Below are 13867 nucleotides of genomic sequence, written 5' to 3' on the forward strand. Positions count from 1 at the left end.
TTAGTGACTGAAATATTAGTGGGAGGGAGAGGGGGAAGTTGCTATGTTTGTGAATGACTAGGATTCTTTTTAAAAATGCTGCCATCTGTGTTAAAACATACACATTTTTATTTTGCTTAGAAACTCTGAAAATTGCATTCATGTGCATGTGTTTCATGACTATAGGTCTGTAAGTTATAAAATAGTATGCAAAATATTGACCAGCAGGACCATCCATCAGAGTATCCAAACGTGCATTCACTCTTGATACTAATTGGTGTTAAGCATCTGACTTACAAATTCCACAGAACATTCTCACCAGTTTCTGTACGAGGTCTGCCTGTGAAAAAGTTTGCAGAATCACACACCTTACTTTTCACAATTTAATAAAACAAAATAAATTCCTGATTCTACAAAGAATTAGGTATGAATAATCTTACATAAATGTAACTCCATTCATCTTAACCTTTGAGTCTTCTCCCACTGGAATTTAAAATTACTCTCTATCTATTTCTTAAACAAAAATAAAATAATCTAGATACTATCTTATGAATGTTTCCCATTGAAACATGTATTTGTTAATTAACTACTTTAGGCTGACTTAGATTCTCTTTTTATTCTCTGTTCTACTATGTTTTAAAGGCTACAAGCCTATAAAATGGTGAAATAGCTGCAATCACAATTTTCCTTGTTTGATCTCATCTATGGAGATTACAAAACTCAGGTCAACACTACTAAAAGTAGCTATTGTGCTGCGGAGATCTTGAATACAGGCTCTCCAGCTCCATCTTCTGGTACTAAAGTACCTAAGGAAAAGAGTCTAGTACTTCAACAGCTAATTTTACCAACTATAAATGTCTTGAATATATGAAAGGGATTTCAGCAGGAATGAGCTTATTCAGAATATATGACACGACCTGGATTGGTAGTTTTTTTTACTGAAAGCCAATAATTTTTTCTGCCCAGTTCTCACATACTTTCCCCATTTCTTCTAATCCCCAATACATAATGTAATTAGTCTCGGAGATACTTCAATCTACAGGGACTAGATAAAAATAATTTTGGGATTATATTCAAGATTGAAATAGTCTCAAAATCAGTCTTAAAATCTTCTGGGACTCACTTATTCCAGATGTCATGTCACATATGCACAGTATTTGCACATGAGTCATTCTAGTCTGTACCAGAATAACAGAACCAGCTCAAAACCTAATCCTTGACTCCTTAGAATTTAAAATTTCCCAAGATTACTAAGGGTTTAGCCACATACTTACATTACAATGAACACTAAGAACAAACCTCTGGAAATCTTACTCTTGCTTCCTCTGGTAAACTATGTATGTAGGTGCTGAATATTCTAAACTATTCCAGTGCTAAAACAGTTCAGTGTTAACTCAAAATCAAACTAAAACACTGAAAAAGGTTAATCACTTTGACAAAGCTGGTTAAAAAACACCTTCTTAAAGCAATGTGCTGCTTATGCTTGCTTTAAGATTAGGAAGTATTTTAAACTGCTACTGTTCTCATTAATACTGTTTGAAGACCTTGAGCTCAAAAAACCCACAGTGGAGAGATATTTCCCTCAGTGCACAAACAGTTCCACTGTGTGTGACTTTCTGACACAAAACTAGAGAAATTAATCCCCAGATTTCTCAGAACCTGGAATATTTGAGTACTTAAAAATTGCAATCTTGGAAGTTAACTTAAGAATTTAGGTTTTTGTTAGTGGTTTTATTTATTTGTAATGTTTAAAATGATTCATAATAGACACCAGCATCTCAATTTCCCATTATTATTGCTACTGGAAATTTTGCTTTAGCAAATTGTTTATATGGTCGAAGTATTGAACTGTGTTGAGTTACATCATCATTTGGCTGAGAGTCCTCCAAGACACAAAAAGCTGCAGGAAGAGGCATTTGAAAGATGCACTCTATAAAGTGCATCCCCAATGCTGCAAGAAAACAAAAAATGCAAAGCGTTTGGCCTGATCACCTATGCTCCTTAAATATTATATGCATTTCATGTTTAAGTGGCTCACCAGTTTCCTCGACTAAGAGATTATAAAGCCAAGTTCATACCATAGTTTCAATTCTTACTTTCCTGCCCAAATTATTATACTGTCTTGTGAACTACTCAGACAGCTACTAAACTGTAAGAGATGATGGAAGTAGCTCTTACCTGCCTCACTAAAATTATTTGTGCTTTGAGGTTCTTGGGTGAAGAACGTTATTGAAGATCACAAAGAAAAGTTTTTTCTAGATTTATCCAGGCAGATGACCTAGATTTTCTTGATGGAGGGCATTTGTCTGTAATAGAGAATATACATAATAGAGTTCTGTAATTTTAAAACAGTATTTGAACGGGAGGGGGGAGGAAGAAGAGAGCTGAGAAAAGTTTCTGTTTGAATATAGCTCACAGATCAGATTAAAAGGCCTTCACCTAGGCTCTCACTGATTAACATTTGAGTCTCTCTGCTATCAAATTCAAATCTGATTCTCAGTTACCCAATTCTAGCAGGTTGTCCTGACCAGCAGGTTATTAGCTACTCTGCATCAGGCTTCTACTTGTGAATTCTCTAATTCTTTCTAGAAGGCGTATATGAAATTTCCAAAAGAGTCTCAAGTGTAAAACAAATAAATAATGAATGTGTTATATCCCATTGCCTTCAAATTACAAAAAAATATGATTTTCTAATGATGGATTCTTAGTGTCTTGCAATGGAAAAGGCTATCACAGTAAACCATTTTCAATCTAAAAAAATTACACCAAGGAAAATTTAGGGAGAATAATAAAAACATTGAAAGGTGGAGTGAATCCTTTGATGGAACTTATAGGAAGAAAACTTTTAAAAATTGTCTTCTAACATCTACATAAGAGTAAAACCAAATTTGAGGCTTTAAACTCCTAGACAGTCTAATTACTATCTACCTTCCTCTAATTTACTGAACACTTAAGTATATACATAAAATGGAATTGCTTCAACATGAAAGACTTATATGATGAGGGACATGGCAGTTAAAAGCCTGAATAAATCAGGAACTTCAGCTTGAGTCTGCCACAGCCAAAAAATTCTTTTAATATCTGGATAGCATTACCGTATTGTACTAGCTGTCCAGCTGAACTACTAGGTATCTAGATCAGAAATGCTAGACAATGTCTTTTTATAAAACACTGGCATTCTTCAATTAAAAAATGCAAAATTCCCAATGTTCTAGAGGTTAACTTTACATCCAAATTATGACCCACTACACACAATCCTCACTCTAGCAGGAAGCTCACCTTCATCTGGAAGTCTTTGTGCTGCTCCAGGCAGGAATCACATTATTTTCAATAAATGGCTGGAAAGCCCTACAAGCACTGTTTGTGGCTGAAGAAAAACTCCTCTAATGTGCAAATGAGACAGCTGTAGTACACCCTGTTTATAGGGAGAAAAAGACCAGAAGGAACAACAGAGTTATACTGAATGAAATATTCTGCTATAGATTATAAGCAGCTAAGATCAAGCACTCAGGATGCCTCATCATCTTAAGTCAGTTCTGTGTTGTATCTAACACCATCTAGCCAAGAAATACAACTGGAATTATGACATCAAGCTGGTTTAATTTTGCATTCCTGATCAGCTAAGTGTTGTCCACAAGTCTGAGAATCTTGCCCCAAATTTTCTGAAGGGTAACAACCTGATCAAGACCATTTATCAGCTGTTACAATTTTACAGTATTTTTGTCATACACATAACAATTCACTGATTCTTTCTCAACTTCCCCACCAGAGTAGCCAAAGTTAATGTATGACCACTAAAATCCTAATCCCACTGTGGTATGCAAAGAGTTTTAAGAAGTGTAGTGCTAAAGTGACATTGGAGACTACCTCAGATCATTTCTGTAGTATTCTTTACTCTCTAATCTCCATTATATTTTTTAATTTTGTTTATCATCTTTATCCCTTGGTAAGAGCACCCCAAACTTACCTGCAGACTTACCCAGGTCAGGGACCTATCTTAGCATTCTCTTCTTTAAAGTTCAGTTACCAACCGCTTGTACTTTTAAAGAGATAGAAAGAACTGTCTGTCTAGTGAGGACTGTTCTGGTGGGCAATGTCCAAACTCTATGAACACAAAAAGAGAAAGAGATTTAATGAGTAGGCAACAAGGTCACTAAAGCTCCTCAATTACTTGAAATGGACTTGGATTTTGGAAGAATGTTATAATTATTAACAGCTGGGTGATGACTTAACTATAATTTAACAATTTATATTTAATTAACTATAATCAACTAGAAGAGGGATTTCATACTGTTTGATATATCCAGCGGATTATCCTGATACCTGGTTAGTTGATCCCACCACCATTTTTCTTTGCCCTACCAATCCTGCACTGGAGATGCAAAGAGCTGAGAAAGCATGGAATATTCCATGTAAATGGTGGGGTTTTGCAAATATATAAGTAGCTATTAAATCTGAAATTCAGTTCTGGATTAGTGCCTGTTACTATCTGGGACTGACTTCTGAATCGCTGTCGAACCATTATTTGCAAGCAAGCTAGCAGTACAGTTAACTTGCCATTAAGATCTTCAATGTAGGATAATTTAATGCTTCCTTGTTACTACTTCAGGGTTGTTTTTCAAATGTCTTTTTAAAATATCATTCCCATGTGACTAACCACTTTTCTTATAACAACACTTTTTTAAAATGGATTAGTATTTTCTTTCAAATCTAGCAAAAAGGAAAAGCAGCCTTTGCTTTTCTGATGCTTGTTTAAAGGTGCCAGAAGGTGCATTATTATAACCACCACCTTTATGAATCCATTTTTTATCCCTTGCCAATGATATTCATATGACAGCCACATATAAGATTCATAGCTGACTTGCTCTCTTTTTGACTATCTCTCTGATCAGGCCCCAAACCTTTCTACAGAGGTCTTGAAACGCTCTTTGTAAGTCTCTTGATCAGGATGACCTCCAATTTTTAAATTTTCTTTGTAATGTTAATGCATTATCTTTCTTATATAGAGACAGAATGGGTGAGGTTGGAAGGTACCTCTGGAGCTCATCTTGTCCAACCCCTCTGCTCAAGCAGGGCCACCCACAGGAGGCTGCCCACCACCATATTCAGATGACTTTTGTGTATCTCTAGGGATGGAGACTCCACAGCCCTTTTGGGCGACCTGTGCCAGTGCTCAGTCACCCTCACAGTAAAATGTATTTCCTGATATTCAGAAGGAACCTCCTGTGTTTCAGTTTGGGCACCACTGAGAAAAGCCTGGCTCTGTCTTCTTTGCACCCTCCCTTCAGGTATTTCTACACATCAAGAAATCACCCCCGAGCCTTCCCTTACACATGCTAAACAGTCCCAGCTCTCTCAGCATTTCCTTGTAGGAGAGAGATCCATCAGTGCCTTAACCATTTTAGTGGGCCTTTGTTAGACTCTCACCAGTAGCTTCATGTTTCTCTTGTACTGGGGAGCCCAGAACTGGACCCCGCACTCCAGGGATGGCCTTACAAGTGCTGAGCAGAGGGGCAGGATCCCTCAACCTGCTGACAATGCTCATGCTAATGCAGCCCATGTGTTAGCCTTCTTTGTAGCAAGGGCACATTGCTGGGTCATGTTCAACCTGGTGTCCTCCAGGATCGCCAGGTCCTTTTCTGCAAAGTTGCTTTCCGGACAGTCATGTGAGTTGTCCCCCCCAGTAGGTACTGGTGCCTGGGGTTGTTACTTCCCAGGTGCAGGACTCTGTTGAACTTCATGAGGTTTTATCCCATGGGATATCTGTCTACTGTTGTTGGGTTTTATTATTACATTTGAAGAAGACTGTCTATCTTGTACAAACAAGGAAGGGCAGTAACTGCTTTTTAAAACAGTGCTAAATTAAAATGAGAAAGTCTCTTGCATCTTAACAAGGTAAGGTACAAATCACACAGAAAGACATTCCGAGAACAATGTTTCTTCATGGAACACAGGAGACTACAATTACTATCCACTGAGGTGGGTAATACACTTCTGAGTATTTGTTAAAAAACTATATGCATGTTTTTACAACAATATATTAACTGTTACATATTTGAATATATTCTTGTAAAATAAAAAACACCACAGAAAAATAAATTACCAACCTTCTCCCTATACTTAAAGAATGATAATATTTCTGAAATGAGAATTCAGAGCCCCACCAAATTAATTTCACCTTTCTCCCTTTCCTTTGATCAGGGAATTTGCCACATCCCCTACTTCTGGTTTCATTCAGTTTGAACTTCTGTTTGTGCAGTGATTTCCTTTTAACATTTTTGGATTTAAATTAGTCCCTGAAGAGATAACTGACAGAAAAGTTTACTGTGATGTCAGTTTTTAGAGCCTTTCTAATTACTTCTCCCCTCCCCCAGTACCTACAAACATCTAATCTTCTCCACTATGCTGCAAGCCTATTAAAATTAGAACCCTAATTAAGAATATTCAGATGACTATATTTTGCCTGGCTGATGGCTCCACTACAGCTGCTTGACTCATCCTTCAGACTATAAAGAAATAAAAAAAGTCTAGGAAAAGTGAAATGGAGACTCTATGTTTTTATATAAAACCACTTAATAGATTTGGAACAGACCTCTTCCTAATGAAGAGTTCCTAAAGGAACTGACTGTGAGAGACTGAAATGTCAAATGACTGTCTCAAAGCTTTCTTGTGTCTGTGCAAACCTTAAGGACAAGCTGCAGCCTTTGGATTAGTCTAAGGAATGTCACCCAAGTGAGCAGGAGTGTATTGAAGGATTCACCCCCCACTCCCTTGCAGTTGCATTGTCAAACTCCTTAGACAAGCCTCAAAGGGGCAGACATGAACTAAGCGGAAACCAAATGTTTATCAGTGGCTCCATCCTGTAGCCATTTATGGCTCTATTGTGTACACCAGACACCATGCTTGCCTTGCCTAATGAACTGATAAGACGGAGCATTTCTGCCCCAGAAGCCGGATAGAACAAAAACCTGTGAGACCAGAGAAAAAAAAAAAAAGAAGGTGGGCAGATATGCTAATCAGCAGATACGATGAACTTAAAAAGGCAACAGAAAACTTTGCTGTGTGTGCACCCACCACCGAAAAACTGAAGACTGAGGACCAACGGGACGCCACTGGATCCATGGTGGTGACTATTCTTGCGACTTTGTCCTGCACACTTGCTTGATTTCTGTCTTTTCCTTCCATTCTGTCCTATCACTACCACTCTTCACTTTTAATAATAAAAACTGTTTTGGGTGTACAGCATTTGACCTTTTTGTGTCTTAATCTTGCTCTTGGGATCATATTGACACCTCCCCCAACATTGGATTGGGACACTGACTCACAGAAATTGCTTAATACTTGACAGTGTATCTAAATGACTGCAGTTCGTTTTTTACAAATACGAACCAATATTTTCACTACCATATGTGGTAGTTGGTAATGTTGAGTTTGAAAGGAAGAGTACTGCAAGGCTAATTTCTCCTTCAACCCCTGCTATTATTATGTACATCACCAGCTTATTATCTTTACTGAGACTTGCTGCAAATTTAAAAAAACCCTAAGAGAGCTGAGAGAGTATTCCTACAACAGCATTTACCCACTGTATCATTAGTGTTCTTGTTACTGTAATTTCACAGTTCTGAGCAACAATTATTTGATTTATGAGAAGTATCATTTCCATTTTATGGACAGGTAATTGAGCTCTATGATACATTAATTGATTTGCAGGGGAAATATATTAAAAGCTGGCTGGAAAAGCAAATTATTCAGGATCTTCATAATCTCAATGCCTTTTAGAGCTACCACTCTAGGACCACTAAAGAAGTTTGTTTTAGCTGATGTCAGCAAAGCTACAATTTAGTGTTTGTCCAAAGAATGTTCACATTCTAAAATGAAAGTGAGGTTAATGTGGTTTCATCAGCTATAAAGGCATAATTAAAGGTTACTGTTTACTCTCAGTTCAGGATCACTTCTTAGCTCAAGGTATATTTAGTGAGAAAAGCTAAGGCAAAAGATGAAATTCAACAAAGTATTGCTGGTAAAGTGAGTTATGAGTTATACATCAAAATTTTAACAGAGGTGATCCAATCACAAGTCATGCCTGACTGTGATTCAGTGCTGCAGCTGATAATACCCAGAGTGCCAGTGATCTAATAATTCATGAGAAACAAGTTGCCAGATCAGAGTCTGGGACAGTTATTAACATTAACAAAATTTAGTTAATAAAAACAGAAAAGACACAAAAGGGCCACATCAAATTCATTCCTAATGCAACTTAATTGACAGTCATCTAAACTTTGTAATTTTATTGTGTGTTTTTTTAAATAACCACTGATGTTTCAGAATCAGTGAAAGATGGTACATACTCAAAAGTGATGTTATTCCCTCCGAGTAAACAAAACTCTACTGGTGATGAATTTGCCTCTCTGGTCCTGATCTTTACTGCCATAGGGATTTCTGTCTTTCCAAAGAGTATATGAAAATCCTGTTCTTCTGACAGGGTAGTAGTTTTACACTCATTTTGCATAGGTGTAAATCACAAGGTGAAGTATAAAGCTATAAAAGACTGAGCTCCTGCTTTAAAATTCGTGTTTTTATGAGCTTCTCACTACAGGCTTTATTACTCAAAGAAGCAAAGGTTAGAAGTGTTAATAATGTGAATGAAATAAACAATTATGTAACATCTTCCCTAACAAGACACCTCAATAAAATCTTAACAAGTTAATTTATTGGGAAGGTAGGTACGATCTTCTCATTCAATATCGCATCTATAGAATCGTTAGTTAACACTAAAAAGTCGGGATTATATTGCAACTGACTGAATTTTGTGAATCAGTGGGTACATTAATATACATAAGAAAAGTGAAGGACAACAAACCTGAGTATGCGTCGCTCAGATGTAGTCATGGAAAATTATTTATCACAGTATTTCTGTTATATATAAGTAAGCCTACTGCAATACGAATTTAACACTATAAAATCTTGAGTTTGCACCAGCATTCTGACACAATTTTTGATCAAAAGAACAACCCCACCTTAGTAGGTTAAAAAGCATGTGGATAAATGAAAAAAAAAAAAAAAAAAAGAAAAGGAGATTCTATAGCATTATAATAATTTACAAATTTCTCAACAGGAAAGATGTTTCTTCTACTTTGCTAAATGTTGGTTTTTAGAAAAGATCTTGCTTCAAGGTATTACATGTTCCTATGTTATAGTACTGTGCTGTAAATCCGCTGTTCTGAAAGATTAGGGCATATGCCCTTTTAAGTTCTGTATTTTGTTTGGTGGTTGGAAATTATAAGAAAAGGTGGTTGTGCATTTTGTTGATTTTTTTTTTTTTTATTCTAACAGAATACAAAAATCTTAGGAGGAATATTTTAACAAACTGGAAAAACTTTTATAATCTGCATGATACACTAAAATGGGCATGAATACAATATAGAAGTTCAGCCCCAAATAGAAATAACACATTTGTATAACTTCCTATTCACATTACAGAGTGTGTTTATATAATGTACTTCAAATGCTGGTAGTATCCCATGAAATGTTGAATAATGCTCTACTCCCAAACAATCCTGCCCAAATATTAAGTTCTTTTTCTGCTCTCCCTGTAGCTACTGTGGGAATACAGATGCAAAAAGAAACACTCCTCTCTGAGAATTAATCTGTTCTTGGAAGTTGTTTGTATCTGAATCCATAAATTCCCCATGACTTCATCATAATTTTGGCAACCAACAACTGTGATTGAACAACAGATAACTTCTATTAGGAGTGATGAATACACACAAATTTACCTGGCAGACTATTAAGTAAGGAGTCTCCCCTTTTCAGGTTCAGACAAATAAAATGGCTTTCCATAACTAAGCACTAATATCCAAAGCAAGCAGTGTGTGGCAGTTAAAAACAAAAAGACAAAACAAAAAATATTTTGAGATAATTGTTTCTAGGCAATGTGGCTGACATTCTGTTTTCAGGCAAAAGTTACTAATAACATTGAAGCAGTGGTGGAGGGCAGAAAAGCAACTACATTGGATTATAATCATTCCTCCAGTGTTGCTACAAGGAAAGTTCCTTACCTAATTTTGTAAAAGTTCAGGTTGTTGGGGTTTTTTTTTTTTTCTTTACGATCCCATGCAAAAATGGTGACAAAATGAGAAAGGAATAGGAAAGGGTTGGCTGAAGGGAGTCAGCTGATTATCGCTGATTTTGATCCAAAATATAGCACCCTGACTGTTAATTGCCAGTAGCTGATGCAGGGACTTATAATAGGGCCCTTCCTTTTCCTTGGAAACAAAGCATAATAATAATGCAGAAAAAAAATTGTTAGCGTAAGTAAATAAAGCATATTTGTACCATAGCTGTTCAGGACTACTGCTGATAACCTGGCATGTGGCAAATCCTAATCTTACCTCTATCCATTTTAATAGCTGGGCTTTCATAGTTTATTAGACTTCTGTATTTCTGCTTGTGACTTTTGGAAGATCAACTGGGCACTTGTAGGGTACTCTAACACTGTATGTATTCTGGATACATCTGAATCACTGTATAAACAACCTATCATGAATCTGCACATACACAGTGGCCAGATTTCCAGATTACTCCTCCTGCTCCAATTGACCTGCTGGACATTCAAGGCAAAAGGACAATGACTTATTTTTCCATAAAGTCCACAGAAATCACAGGAAAAGCAGGACAAAAATTACTCACAAAAGCAGCAGTCTTTAGCCAAAAGCAGTGGAGTCATCAGGTAAGTGTTTTACTTCTTATAGTATTCCACTTGCAAAAGTTCCAGTTGAGTACCTGCTGAAAAGCAGAGATTGTACTTCGTTTATATTTCAAACCATAATAACAACTCTGTTGCTATTCAAAGAATGGAGAAAAAATCTGGGGGTTTGTTAGGTTTTAAACAGTTTCCAATTTTAGGCGTAATAGAAAACAAAGTGAAAATTTGTACAAGTATCAGGAATTAAAAATAGAAATATGGAAGAACACAAAATGCTATACTCATGCTATTGTTTTTTTCAGCAGAGCAGTCTTCACAAACACATAAATAAATTTTTTCCCCCAATGAAAAAATATGTATCTTATAACCTGTAAGACAAGCCATAAAACCAAAGTAAACCCCATTCCTGTAAACAGAAAATGTTCTTTAAAAATTCAGTTTGGGGAGCATAAATATTTAATTGTTTTAAGCATGTCTTAGAAGCTCAGAATTACTCAAAATAGTGTCATGAACAAACAAAAAGCAACCTAAACTCTTTTAGCAAAAAATACCTTATGAAAAAGCCTTTTCTTAAAATCTTTCAGTATTTCAGCATATTTAGATCGATAAAAAATGTTTTGAAGTATTACTTCATGTCTGAATCTTTCAAGTAACTCAAACTCATGACATCAGTGGGGAAGGGAGACAATGAATGCTCCTTTTATTATTTGAATGACTACTAGGTTTTGACATATACAATATTAATAAAAATAATTTTTTCACACAGGATTTTGTTAGAATAATAAGTTGTTTATGACCAAGCAACTTGTTATATGTTTAAAAACCAAAATGAACCATTCAAAGTAGTAGGAAAAAACTGTAATCTGAGGCTTTTTTGATGAAGATATATGCTTTGGGATAATTTATAACCTCACAGTCTGCTCCACTGTGAAGCCATACAACAGAAAGACACATTAGAGAATTAATTCAGGTGGACACCCCACTTCTGTTGTTCTGAACAAATGAGATGGGCAGAAAAACTCTCTTTATAGATCATGCTCCTTGCTTCTGTGGGGTCTGCCAGTTACTATGTCCCACCATAAACTGCTGGCAGCAACTAAGCCAGGATCTCTCTTGCTCCCCACCAGCTTTCCTGGTGAAGAATATAGTTTTGATGCATTTTGCACCTAGTCAAATTCTGAGCAGCGCCACATGCACTCTCCAGATTAATTTGAGTTAGCTTTTTATGAATAATTCACTCAGCCTTACAGGCTCCAGTGTTTGATTGTGTTATATGCATATTCAGAATCAAATGATGAAGTAAATTCACTCTTATCACTATATGGTATAGCTAAGCAGCAGACACATTTCGCAAGGTGTCAAATTTGACATCCTCATGTGACAAATTTCCCAATTTCCAGACATATTTCCCAATGCCTTGCTCTAAGCATTAAACAACTGGTTACACCATTTAGATTTATTATTTGTTGAATGTTAAGTGAATCCTGACTGATAATTAATATCACTGGGGACTACTAATTATAAAATATACATAGTCCAAATTTTGATAAATAGAAATTATTAAGAACAATTTTAAATCTAAAATGAAAAACATAATTTCTGGAGCAATTATTTTAAGAAATTGCACTAATAAATGAGAAGACATTATATACAGTTTAATCATTAGCAATTAATTTATATAATCACAGTAACAATAAGATATATGTACAGCAATTACAAGTGTTATGTGTTCCAAGAGTTTATCTAATCATAATATCCAAGTATTACTTTCTAAATAACACAAAATAATTTGTCTGATTAAAACTTTGTTTAAGATAATACCCAATGGGCACAACTAAGAGCTAAAATTAATGGCAAGTGTTAGCTTTGGAAGACAGACATTTATCACTGACAAGTAGAAAGATACATATAGAGTACACATACAAATGTATACCTATAGTTAACACATATGTTCATACTATAGACATTAATTTTCAATAAATTTACATCAGATAAAAAAACTGTGAAAAATTCTACTATACAGAGCTTGTTTGAATGACCACAGTTCTGTCTAAAAACACAGACAAGAAGCAGTCCTGCTTCTCAGAAATATTCCTCCATTTCTACTTACAGTTTTAGAAAAATATATGGCAAAAATAAGCCTTCCATTATGTTTCAGCATTTGTTGCTCTAAGTAATTATTACTATTATTAATTTTAAATTATGTCTATCTAATTTTGGCACATTTCTTAAAAAGTAAAGTACCTTGAATATTTAAAATCTCTCATTTTAAAGTGTGATATTCCAGATAGTTCAGCTTTGTGCAACATCTCAGGTTTATTGTTCAGATATATATTCTGAGTTCAGAACAAATTTACAAATTGTTTTAGTTGGGTTGAATTAGACATAGAAGAGAACCACACACCCACCCCCTCAAACTTTACACTCATATTCTCTTTCCTCAGCAATGATCATTTGATTTTTCTGCATAGGTTGTTTTCATTCTCGCAGCAGCAAACCAGTTTAAATGGTGAATCATTTTATGCTGTTCCCCAGGCACTGCTAATCATGGTAATCTAATCTGTTCAAATTAACTCACATGCCACAGTTCCACAGACAATTAACCCTTGTATTTCAGTGGATTGTGTAAATCAAATCTCAACCACATTACCATAATCTTCTGCACACTATGTAGATTGTTTCAGTATTCATAATTGGTCATAAAGATTTTTCTTTTACATGATTTCTCCCAACATTCTAGGTAAAATTCAGAAAACAGAAACAACAAAATCAATCCATCATCTCAACAATTCACGATGTCATACAGAAAATACCAGTTTTCTTTATGATTACAATCTAGCACTCACAGCATCTATTGGATCTGAATCAATGAAGGCAGACTATCTTGTCAGTATTAACTATTGCAGGGGGCCCAAAGGCCATCCCTTTATGGCTTTGGGTTTTATCCCCAGTAATGGTCCCCTGACCCCATTTCCTAGTCTCTCAGCCTGTCTTGCACTGTGAGGTACCCTTCAGGACAGGGGGCCCTTACGCCTCAGAAGATATCTCCCACTGGGGGCTGCCAAGTAGGGACTAACGAGGAGTTAGTTCATCACTGGAGCTAGCACGCACCTCACTCCTACACTTGAACTGTGAGGGATAGACCACCATGGCTACACCACAAGATTAAGGGCAGGTCTTGCT

General features: G+C 35.9%; 1 long non-coding RNA gene across 1 annotated transcript in view; it reads right to left on the reverse strand.

Moving 5' to 3' along the window:
- Positions 1–2159: 2159 nt before the first annotated feature.
- The window catches only part of LOC141942207 (uncharacterized), a 42485-nt gene continuing 30777 nt past the window's right edge, over positions 2160–13867 (reverse strand). The window contains exons 3-6 of the long non-coding RNA XR_012628562.1: positions 10669–10764; positions 3947–4083; positions 3259–3394; positions 2160–2285 (exon numbers count right to left, since the gene is read on the reverse strand). This is a non-coding gene — a long non-coding RNA (uncharacterized LOC141942207). The remainder of the gene's footprint in view (positions 2286–3258; positions 3395–3946; positions 4084–10668; positions 10765–13867) is intronic.

The sequence above is a fragment of the Strix uralensis genome, chromosome 4 (assembly GCF_047716275.1).
Source record: "Strix uralensis isolate ZFMK-TIS-50842 chromosome 4, bStrUra1, whole genome shotgun sequence".
NCBI lineage: Eukaryota > Metazoa > Chordata > Aves > Strigiformes > Strigidae > Strix > Strix uralensis.